This window comes from Procambarus clarkii, unplaced genomic scaffold (genome assembly GCF_040958095.1).
Source record: "Procambarus clarkii isolate CNS0578487 unplaced genomic scaffold, FALCON_Pclarkii_2.0 HiC_scaffold_1017, whole genome shotgun sequence".
NCBI lineage: Eukaryota > Metazoa > Arthropoda > Malacostraca > Decapoda > Cambaridae > Procambarus > Procambarus clarkii.
The window spans coordinates 42,630-53,504 of record NW_027190049.1 but is presented as its reverse complement, the minus strand read 5'-3'; the positions used below and the strand labels follow the sequence as shown (position 1 = coordinate 53,504).

Here is a 10,875-nt window from a genome sequence, read left to right as displayed (position 1 = left end):
AGGGAGTGGACCGATCCCAGAGGTACTGCAATACCGGGCCGATCCGCGGCAAAGGTGGAGCAAGCTCCTAGCACTTCGCCATGTTGCAAAAATCAGTTTAATATCGAGGATCCCACATGGGGATCGTATCAGATATTAAGCTGATAAGAACAGATACTACACTTTGATCTTAGCCAAAAGGCCGAGAAGCGATAGGATGCATGGTTGCTCTGCAACACCAGGCAACAATTGCGGCTAGAAACCACGTAGCGAGTTTCAATTGCAAAAGGGCATGTGATTATCGTTGAGTACTATTCGAATTCAAGCATACATATAAACGCCATGCAGTAAAGGCTTTAACCATTTCTTACCTGATCAATGAATTTATATATATATGCAAATTCATGATATTACATGGTTTCATTCATGAGTAGTGAATATGTAACTGGCGGCAAAGTGGTAAACAGACTCGCGTGGCGTTTCACGAATTCGCTCCTGGCCAGGGAGTATAGCGCTTAACTCTAATACATAAACCTCCATTTGTCATGTGTCTTAAGGTAGCTACAGCTTTTGAAAAGTACAATAACGAATTAAAAGTGCAAGGGGCCTGTTACGCCAACGCTCGTCAAAAAATATAAATAGGAGACGTTCTCTCTCTGATACCATAACAGAAAACGAACAGCACTATTACGCGCCAACTATTCCATTTTTGTATATATATCACGACTTTTTCACATCTAACACTTTGCTTGATACATCGTTTTCACAAACCGGAGACGAGGCGAAGCGAGGCAGGGCTGGGTGGCGAGAGGCTAGAGGCTAGAGGCGAGAGGCGAGAGGCGAGAGGCGAGAGGCGAGAGGCGAGAGACGAGAGACGAGAGACGAGAGACGAGAGACGAGAGACGAGAGACGAGAGACGAGAGACGAGAGACGAGAGACGAGAGACGAGAGACGAGAGACTAGAGACTAGAGACTAGAGACGAGAGACGAGAGACGAGAGACGAGAGACGAGACGTGACGTGATGCCATGCCATGCCATTCAATGCCTTGTGATTCAATACCATGCAGTTCAATGCGATGCGATGCATGATGCAATGACATGCGATTCGATGCCATGCGAGGCGAGGCGATGCATCATCTAACATAACGGGATTCCCTGGAAAACGACTCTGTTGTTGAATGAACAACAAAGTTAAGATATAAGAAGATGTAAGTAATTCGAGAAGTCTGAGTACTGTAGGTACTATAGCAAATTCATTGCTTAATATATGTGAATGTGTAAGGAATCCATCCATCGCTTTTACCGAGTATACAAATACTCGGTCATTGTTGGTGTTTAGGGAGGTAAATGAAGTATTGCAAAGCTAATTACGAAACTAGCTTTCACAATGACATTTGGTGGTTGGTCGCTTTGCAAATTATAGTAGATTCTATATCAATTTTATTCGTTATTTTACGTGAATGAATGTGTGCCTGCATACATTGCCTAAATAAAGAATGTAAATATACGTCGGTGGTGTTTAGAGGGGTGAATGAAGCATTTGAAATCTAAATAGGAAACTAGCATTCAAATGGAGAGGGGTGAGAGTGCAGGTGCGCTTGAACTTGGGTGGGTTCTGGGTTTCATTGACGTATATATTACAGGTGAATGTGTGCATCGAATGCTCGATTGAAGTATATAAATACACATTGTTAGTGTGTATTGAGGTAAATGATGGATTGTAAAGCTAATCAAGACACTGGAATTCACTTTGAGGCTAGTGGCTGGCCGGCTGGCAAGCGTGGAAGTGGCAAACGATCGTTGAGTTGCCGTGTAAAACCACACCAAAGCAACACCTCCCTCCATCTCAAGTCGAATTTCGTCTTTATTACGCATTGGTACATTCCAGCAATGGTAAATTAAATAGATAAACGTCTAATCTTGATGTATGTATGAATATAATTTCGCCGTCAGAGCCGACTAAGGAATTCCGAGTGATATACACACACACTCCTCCCTCCCTCCCTCCCTCCCTCCCTCACAAGGGAGAGTGAGTAATTCTGTAAAAAAAAGAAGAGCATGCCAACAATGGGTAACTATTATAGTTAGGTTCTCGATCATAGTAAACCCGTTGATTTAGAGTTTATTTGCACAATGACTACGTCATATTAGATGCCATTTAAATACCAAATCCAGTTCTCCACTAAATGCAGACACAAGTCTAACACTATTCAACCCATCTCTACCAGCCTTTTCATAACAAACCACTAAGCTATCTAAACCAGTTTCCACACTTATATAAATAGAGAAAAACTTCACCCTATATAACCTATCTCAGAAAACAAACAAAATCAATTAATATTGCACTAACTGGCAACCCCCCCCCCATTCATAAAATCAACTTCTTTCCTTCCACACCAACCATCGTATTTCTTTGCTCGCACATAATCTTTAATCTAAAGTTATTAAATGATATTACTCACCTCACTCTCCTTCTTTCTCCTTCCTTCCTTCCTTCCTTCCTTCCTTCCTTCCTTCCTTCCCTCTAACTCGTTGCAGTTGTTCAGCTTCGACCCATCAAACCCGGACTCGACTGACTCACTTCTGCTGCTCGTTCCAAGGCTTTTTCCTCATACGATGTTGGCTGGTGTGAAGTAATTACTGCAATTCAAATTAACACGATTCATTAATGTACATAACCAATTAACATAATCGTCTCCTACTTGATTTTGACTAGTTGATAGGGTTGTTTTTGGTCTCCCCGAAGGGAGTGGACCGATCCCAGAGGTACTGCAATACCGGGCCGATCCGCGGCAAAGGTGGAGCAAGCTCCTAGCACTTCGCCATGTTGCAAAAATCAGTTTAATATCGAGGATCCCACATGGGGATCGTATCAGATATTAAGCTGATAAGAACAGATACTACACTTTGATCTTAGCCAAAAGGCCGAGAAGCGATAGGATGCATGGTTGCTCTGCAACACCAGGCAACAATTGCGGCTAGAAACCACGTAGCGAGTTTCAATTGCAAAAGGGCATGTGATTATCGTTGAGTACTATTCGAATTCAAGCATACATATAAACGCCATGCAGTAAAGGCTTTAACCATTTCTTACCTGATCAATGAATTTATATATATATGCAAATTCATGATATTACATGGTTTCATTCATGAGTAGTGAATATGTAACTGGCGGCAAAGTGGTAAACAGACTCGCGTGGCGTTTCACGAATTCGCTCCTGGCCAGGGAGTATAGCGCTTAACTCTAATACATAAACCTCCATTTGTCATGTGTCTTAAGGTAGCTACAGCTTTTGAAAAGTACAATAACGAATTAAAAGTGCAAGGGGCCTGTTACGCCAACGCTCGTCAAAAAATATAAATAGGAGACGTTCTCTCTCTGATACCATAACAGAAAACGAACAGCACTATTACGCGCCAACTATTCCATTTTTGTATATATATCACGACTTTTTCACATCTAACACTTTGCTTGATACATCGTTTTCACAAACCGGAGACGAGGCGAAGCGAGGCAGGGCTGGGAGGCGAGAGGCTAGAGGCTAGAGGCAGAGGCGAGAGGCGAGAGGGAGACGAGAGGCGAGAGGCGAGAGACGAGAGACGAGAGACGAGAGACGAGAGACGAGAGACGAGACGAGAGACGAGAGACGAGAGACGAGAGACGAGAGACGAGAGACGAGAGACGAGAGACTAGAGACGAGAGACGAGAGACGAGAGACGAGAGACGAGACGAGAGACTGACGTGATGCCATGCCATGCCATTCAATGCCTTGTGATTCAATACCATGCAGTTCAATGCGATGCGATGCATGCATGCACATGCGATTCGATGCCATGCGAGGCGAGGCGATGCATCATCTAACATAACGGGATTCCCTGGAAAACGACTCTGTTGTTGAATGAACAACAAAGTTAAGATATAAGAAGATGTAAGTAATTCGAGAAGTCTGAGTACTGTAGGTACTATAGCAAATTCATTGCTTAATATATGTGAATGTGTAAGGAATCCATCCATCGCTTTTACCGAGTATACAAATACTCGGTCATTGTTGGTGTTTAGGGAGGTAAATGAAGTATTGCAAAGCTAATTACGAAACTAGCTTTCACAATGACATTTGGTGGTTGGTCGCTTTGCAAATTATAGTAGATTCTATATCAATTTTATTCGTTATTTTACGTGAATGAATGTGTGCCTGCATACATTGCCTAAATAAGAATGTAAATATACGTCGGTGGTGTTTAGAGGGGTGAATGAAGCATTTGAAATCTAAATAGGAAACTAGCATTCAAATGGAGAGGGGTGAGAGTGCAGGTGCGCTTGAACTTGGGTGGTTCTGGGTTTCATTGACGTATATATTACAGGTGAATGTGTGCATCGAATGCTCGATTGAAGTATATAAATACACATTGTTAGTGTGTATTGAGGTAAATGATGGATTGTAAAGCTAATCAAGACACTGGAATTCACTTTGAGGCTAGTGGCTGGCCGGCTGGCAGGCAAGCGTGGAAGTGGCAAACGATCGTTGAGTTGCCGTGTAAAACCACACCAAAGCAACACCTCCCTCCATCTCAAGTCGAATTTCGTCTTTATTACGCATTGGTACATTCCAGCAATGGTAAATTAAATAGATAAACGTCTAATCTTGATGTATGTATGAATATAATTTCGCCGTCAGAGCCGACTAAGGAATTCCGAGTGATATACACACACACTCCTCCCTCCCTCCCTCCCTCCCTCACAAGGGAGAGTGAGTAATTCTGTAAAAAAAGAAGAGCATGCCAACAATGGGTAACTATTATAGTTAGGTTCTCGATCATAGTAAACCCGTTGATTTAGAGTTTATTTGCACAATGACTACGTCATATTAGATGCCATTTAAATACCAAATCCAGTTCTCCACTAAATGCAGACACAAGTCTAACACTATTCAACCCATCTCTACCAGCCTTTTCATAACAAACCACTAAGCTATCTAAACCAGTTTCCACACTTATATAATAGAGAAAAACTTACCCTATATAACCTATCTCAGAAAACAAACAAAATCAATTAATATTGCACTAACTGGCAACCCCCCCCCCATTCATAAAATCAACTTCTTTCCTTCCACACCAACCATCGTATTTCTTTGCTCGCACATAATCTTTAATCTAAAGTTATTAAATGATATTACTCACCTCACTCTCCTTCTTTCTCCTTCTTCTCCTTCCTTCCTTCCTTCCTTCCTTCCTTCCTTCCTTCCTTCCTTCCTTCCCTCTAACTCGTTGCAGTTGTTCAGCTTCGACCCATCAAACCCGGACTCGACTGACTCACTTCTGCTGCTCGTTCCAAGGCTTTTTCCTCATACGATGTTGGCTGGTGTGAAGTAATTACTGCAATTCAAATTAACACGATTCATTAATGTACATAACCAATTAACATAATCGTCTCCTACTTGATTTTGACTAGTTGATAGGGTTGTTTTTGGTCTCCCCGAAGGGAGTGGACCGATCCCAGAGGTACTGCAATACCGGGCCGATCCGCGGCAAAGGTGGAGCAAGCTCCTAGCACTTCGCCATGTTGCAAAAATCAGTTTAATATCGAGGATCCCACATGGGGATCGTATCAGATATTAAGCTGATAAGAACAGATACTACACTTTGATCTTAGCCAAAAGGCCGAGAAGCGATAGGATGCATGGTTGCTCTGCAACACCAGGCAACAATTGCGGCTAGAAACCACGTAGCGAGTTTCAATTGCAAAAGGGCATGTGATTATCGTTGAGTACTATTCGAATTCAAGCATACATATAAACGCCATGCAGTAAAGGCTTTAACCATTTCTTACCTGATCAATGAATTTATATATATATGCAAATTCATGATATTACATGGTTTCATTCATGAGTAGTGAATATGTAACTGGCGGCAAAGTGGTAAACAGACTCGCGTGGCGTTTCACGAATTCGCTCCTGGCCAGGGAGTATAGCGCTTAACTCTAATACATAAACCTCCATTTGTCATGTGTCTTAAGGTAGCTACAGCTTTTGAAAAGTACAATAACGAATTAAAAGTGCAAGGGGCCTGTTACGCCAACGCTCGTCAAAAAATATAAATAGGAGACGTTCTCTCTCTGATACCATAACAGAAAACGAACAGCACTATTACGCGCCAACTATTCCATTTTTGTATATATATCACGACTTTTTCACATCTAACACTTTGCTTGATACATCGTTTTCACAAACCGGAGACGAGGCGAAGCGAGGCAGGGCTGGGTGGCGAGAGGCGAGAGGCTAGAGGCTAGAGGCGAGAGGCGAGAGGCGAGAGGCGAGAGGCGAGAGGCGAGAGACGAGAGACGAGAGACGAGAGACGAGAGACGAGAGACGAGAGACGAGAGACGAGAGACGAGAGACGAGAGACGAGAGACGAGAGACGAGAGACGAGAGACTAGAGACTAGAGACTAGAGACGAGAGACGAGAGACGAGAGACGAGAGAGAGTGACGTGACGTGCCATGCCATGCCATGCCATTCAATGCCTTGTGATTCAATACCATGCAGTTCAATGCGATGCGATGCGATGCGATGCAATGACATGCGATTCGATGCCATGCGAGGCGAGGCGATGCATCATCTAACATAACGGGATTCCCTGGAAAACGACTCTGTTGTTGAATGAACAACAAAGTTAAGATATAAGAAGATGTAAGTAATTCGAGAAGTCTGAGTACTGTAGGTACTATAGCAAATTCATTGCTTAATATATGTGAATGTGTAAGGAATCCATCCATCGCTTTTACCGAGTATACAAATACTCGGTCATTGTTGGTGTTTAGGGAGGTAAATGAAGTATTGCAAAGCTAATTACGAAACTAGCTTTCACAATGACATTTGGTGGTTGGTCGCTTTGCAAATTATAGTAGATTCTATATCAATTTTATTCGTTATTTTACGTGAATGAATGTGTGCCTGCATACATTGCCTAAATAAAGAATGTAAATATACGTCGGTGGTGTTTAGAGGGGTGAATGAAGCATTTGAAATCTAAATAGGAAACTAGCATTCAAATGGAGAGGGGTGAGAGTGCAGGTGCGCTTGAACTTGGGTGGGTTCTGGGTTTCATTGACGTATATATTACAGGTGAATGTGTGCATCGAATGCTCGATTGAAGTATATAAATACACATTGTTAGTGTGTATTGAGGTAAATGATGGATTGTAAAGCTAATCAAGACACTGGAATTCACTTTGAGGCTAGTGGCTGGCCGGCTGGCAAGCGTGGAAGTGGCAAACGATCGTTGAGTTGCCGTGTAAAACCACACCAAAGCAACACCTCCCTCCATCTCAAGTCGAATTTCGTCTTTATTACGCATTGGTACATTCCAGCAATGGTAAATTAAATAGATAAACGTCTAATCTTGATGTATGTATGAATATAATTTCGCCGTCAGAGCCGACTAAGGAATTCCGAGTGATATACACACACTCCTCCCTCCCTCCCTCCCTCCCTCCTCACAAGGGAGAGTGAGTAATTCTGTAAAAAAAAGAAGAGCATGCCAACAATGGGTAACTATTATAGTTAGGTTCTCGATCATAGTAAACCCGTTGATTTAGAGTTTATTTGCACAATGACTACGTCATATTAGATGCCATTTAAATACCAAATCCAGTTCTCCACTAAATGCAGACACAAGTCTAACACTATTCAACCCATCTCTACCAGCCTTTTCATAACAAACCACTAAGCTATCTAAACCAGTTTCCACACTTATATAAATAGAGAAAAACTTCACCCTATATAACCTATCTCAGAAAACAAACAAAATCAATTAATATTGCACTAACTGGCAACCCCCCCCCCATTCATAAAATCAACTTCTTTCCTTCCACACCAACCATCGTATTTCTTTGCTCGCACATAATCTTTAATCTAAAGTTATTAAATGATATTACTCACCTCACTCTCCTTCTTTCTCCTTCCTTCCTTCCTTCCTTCCTTCCTTCCTTCCTTCCTTCCTCTAACTCGTTGCAGTTGTTCAGCTTCGACCCATCAAACCCGGACTCGACTGACTCACTTCTGCTGCTCGTTCCAAGGCTTTTTCCTCATACGATGTTGGCTGGTGTGAAGTAATTACTGCAATTCAAATTAACACGATTCATTAATGTACATAACCAATTAACATAATCGTCTCCTACTTGATTTTGACTAGTTGATAGGGTTGTTTTTGGTCTCCCCGAAGGGAGTGGACCGATCCCAGAGGTACTGCAATACCGGGCCGATCCGCGGCAAAGGTGGAGCAAGCTCCTAGCACTTCGCCATGTTGCAAAAATCAGTTTAATATCGAGGATCCCACATGGGGATCGTATCAGATATTAAGCTGATAAGAACAGATACTACACTTTGATCTTAGCCAAAAGGCCGAGAAGCGATAGGATGCATGGTTGCTCTGCAACACCAGGCAACAATTGCGGCTAGAAACCACGTAGCGAGTTTCAATTGCAAAAGGGCATGTGATTATCGTTGAGTACTATTCGAATTCAAGCATACATATAAACGCCATGCAGTAAAGGCTTTAACCATTTCTTACCTGATCAATGAATTTATATATATATGCAAATTCATGATATTACATGGTTTCATTCATGAGTAGTGAATATGTAACTGGCGGCAAAGTGGTAAACAGACTCGCGTGGCGTTTCACGAATTCGCTCCTGGCCAGGGAGTATAGCGCTTAACTCTAATACATAAACCTCCATTTGTCATGTGTCTTAAGGTAGCTACAGCTTTTGAAAAGTACAATAACGAATTAAAAGTGCAAGGGGCCTGTTACGCCAACGCTCGTCAAAAAATATAAATAGGAGACGTTCTCTCTCTGATACCATAACAGAAAACGAACAGCACTATTACGCGCCAACTATTCCATTTTTGTATATATATCACGACTTTTTCACATCTAACACTTTGCTTGATACATCGTTTTCACAAACCGGAGACGAGGCGAAGCGAGGCAGGGCTGGGTGGCGAGAGGCGAGAGGCTAGAGGCTAGAGGCGAGAGGCGAGAGGCGAGAGGCGAGAGGCGAGAGGCGAGAGCGAGAGACGAGAGACGAGAGACGAGAGACGAGAGACGAGAGACGAGAGACGAGAGACGAGAGACGAGAGACGAGAGACGAGAGACGAGAGACGAGAGACTAGAGACTAGAGACTAGAGACGAGAGACGAGAGACGAGAGACGAGAGACGAGAGACGTGACGTGATGCCATGCCATGCCATTCAATGCCTTGTGATTCAATACCATGCAGTTCAATGCGATGCGATGCGATGCGATGCAATGACATGCGATTCGATGCCATGCGAGGCGAGGCGATGCATCATCTAACATAACGGGATTCCCTGGAAAACGACTCTGTTGTTGAATGAACAACAAAGTTAAGATATAAGAAGATGTAAGTAATTCGAGAAGTCTGAGTACTGTAGGTACTATAGCAAATTCATTGCTTAATATATGTGAATGTGTAAGGAATCCATCCATCGCTTTTACCGAGTATACAAATACTCGGTCATTGTTGGTGTTTAGGGAGGTAAATGAAGTATTGCAAAGCTAATTACGAAACTAGCTTTCACAATGACATTTGGTGGTTGGTCGCTTTGCAAATTATAGTAGATTCTATATCAATTTTATTCGTTATTTTACGTGAATGAATGTGTGCCTGCATACATTGCCTAAATAAAGAATGTAAATATACGTCGGTGGTGTTTAGAGGGGTGAATGAAGCATTTGAAATCTAAATAGGAAACTAGCATTCAAATGGAGAGGGGTGAGAGTGCAGGTGCGCTTGAACTTGGGTGGGTTCTGGGTTTCATTGACGTATATATTACAGGTGAATGTGTGCATCGAATGCTCGATTGAAGTATATAAATACACATTGTTAGTGTGTATTGAGGTAAATGATGGATTGTAAAGCTAATCAAGACACTGGAATTCACTTTGAGGCTAGTGGCTGGCCGGCTGGCAAGCGTGGAAGTGGCAAACGATCGTTGAGTTGCCGTGTAAAACCACACCAAAGCAACACCTCCCTCCATCTCAAGTCGAATTTCGTCTTTATTACGCATTGGTACATTCCAGCAATGGTAAATTAAATAGATAAACGTCTAATCTTGATGTATGTATGAATATAATTTCGCCGTCAGAGCCGACTAAGGAATTCCGAGTGATATACACACACACTCCTCCCTCCCTCCCTCCCTCCCTCACAAGGGAGAGTGAGTAATTCTGTAAAAAAAAGAAGAGCATGCCAACAATGGGTAACTATTATAGTTAGGTTCTCGATCATAGTAAACCCGTTGATTTAGAGTTTATTTGCACAATGACTACGTCATATTAGATGCCATTTAAATACCAAATCCAGTTCTCCACTAAATGCAGACACAAGTCTAACACTATTCAACCCATCTCTACCAGCCTTTTCATAACAAACCACTAAGCTATCTAAACCAGTTTCCACACTTATATAAATAGAGAAAAACTTCACCCTATATAACCTATCTCAGAAAACAAACAAAATCAATTAATATTGCACTAACTGGCAACCCCCCCCCCATTCATAAAATCAACTTCTTTCCTTCCACACCAACCATCGTATTTCTTTGCTCGCACATAATCTTTAATCTAAAGTTATTAAATGATATTACTCACCTCACTCTCCTTCTTTCTCCTTCCTTCCTTCCTTCCTTCCTTCCTTCCTTCCTTCCTTCCCTCTAACTCGTTGCAGTTGTTCAGCTTCGACCCATCAAACCCGGACTCGACTGACTCACTTCTGCTGCTCGTTCCAAGGCTTTTTCCTCATACGATGTTGGCTGGTGTGAAGTAATTACTGCAATTCAAATTAACACGATTCATTAATGTACATAACCAATT

At 42.3% G+C, this 10,875-nt stretch overlaps 4 non-coding genes across 4 annotated transcripts; all 4 read right to left on the bottom strand.

The window, feature by feature from the left end:
* LOC138361951 (U2 spliceosomal RNA) lies at nt 1–193 on the bottom strand. Its single transcript, XR_011227308.1, has one exon. It is a non-coding gene; the product is annotated as a U2 spliceosomal RNA (small nuclear RNA).
* A 2,531-nt stretch (nt 194–2,724) lies between these two features.
* On the bottom strand, nt 2,725–2,917 carry LOC138361950 (U2 spliceosomal RNA). Its single transcript, XR_011227307.1, has one exon. It is a non-coding gene; the product is annotated as a U2 spliceosomal RNA (small nuclear RNA).
* Nucleotides 2,918–5,457: 2,540 nt separating this feature from the next.
* On the bottom strand, nt 5,458–5,650 carry LOC138361949 (U2 spliceosomal RNA). The gene has a single exon (XR_011227306.1). It is a non-coding gene; the product is annotated as a U2 spliceosomal RNA (small nuclear RNA).
* A 2,547-nt stretch (nt 5,651–8,197) lies between these two features.
* Nucleotides 8,198–8,390, bottom strand: LOC138361948 (U2 spliceosomal RNA). Its single transcript, XR_011227305.1, has one exon. It is a non-coding gene; the product is annotated as a U2 spliceosomal RNA (small nuclear RNA).
* Nucleotides 8,391–10,875: the final 2,485 nt, after the last annotated feature.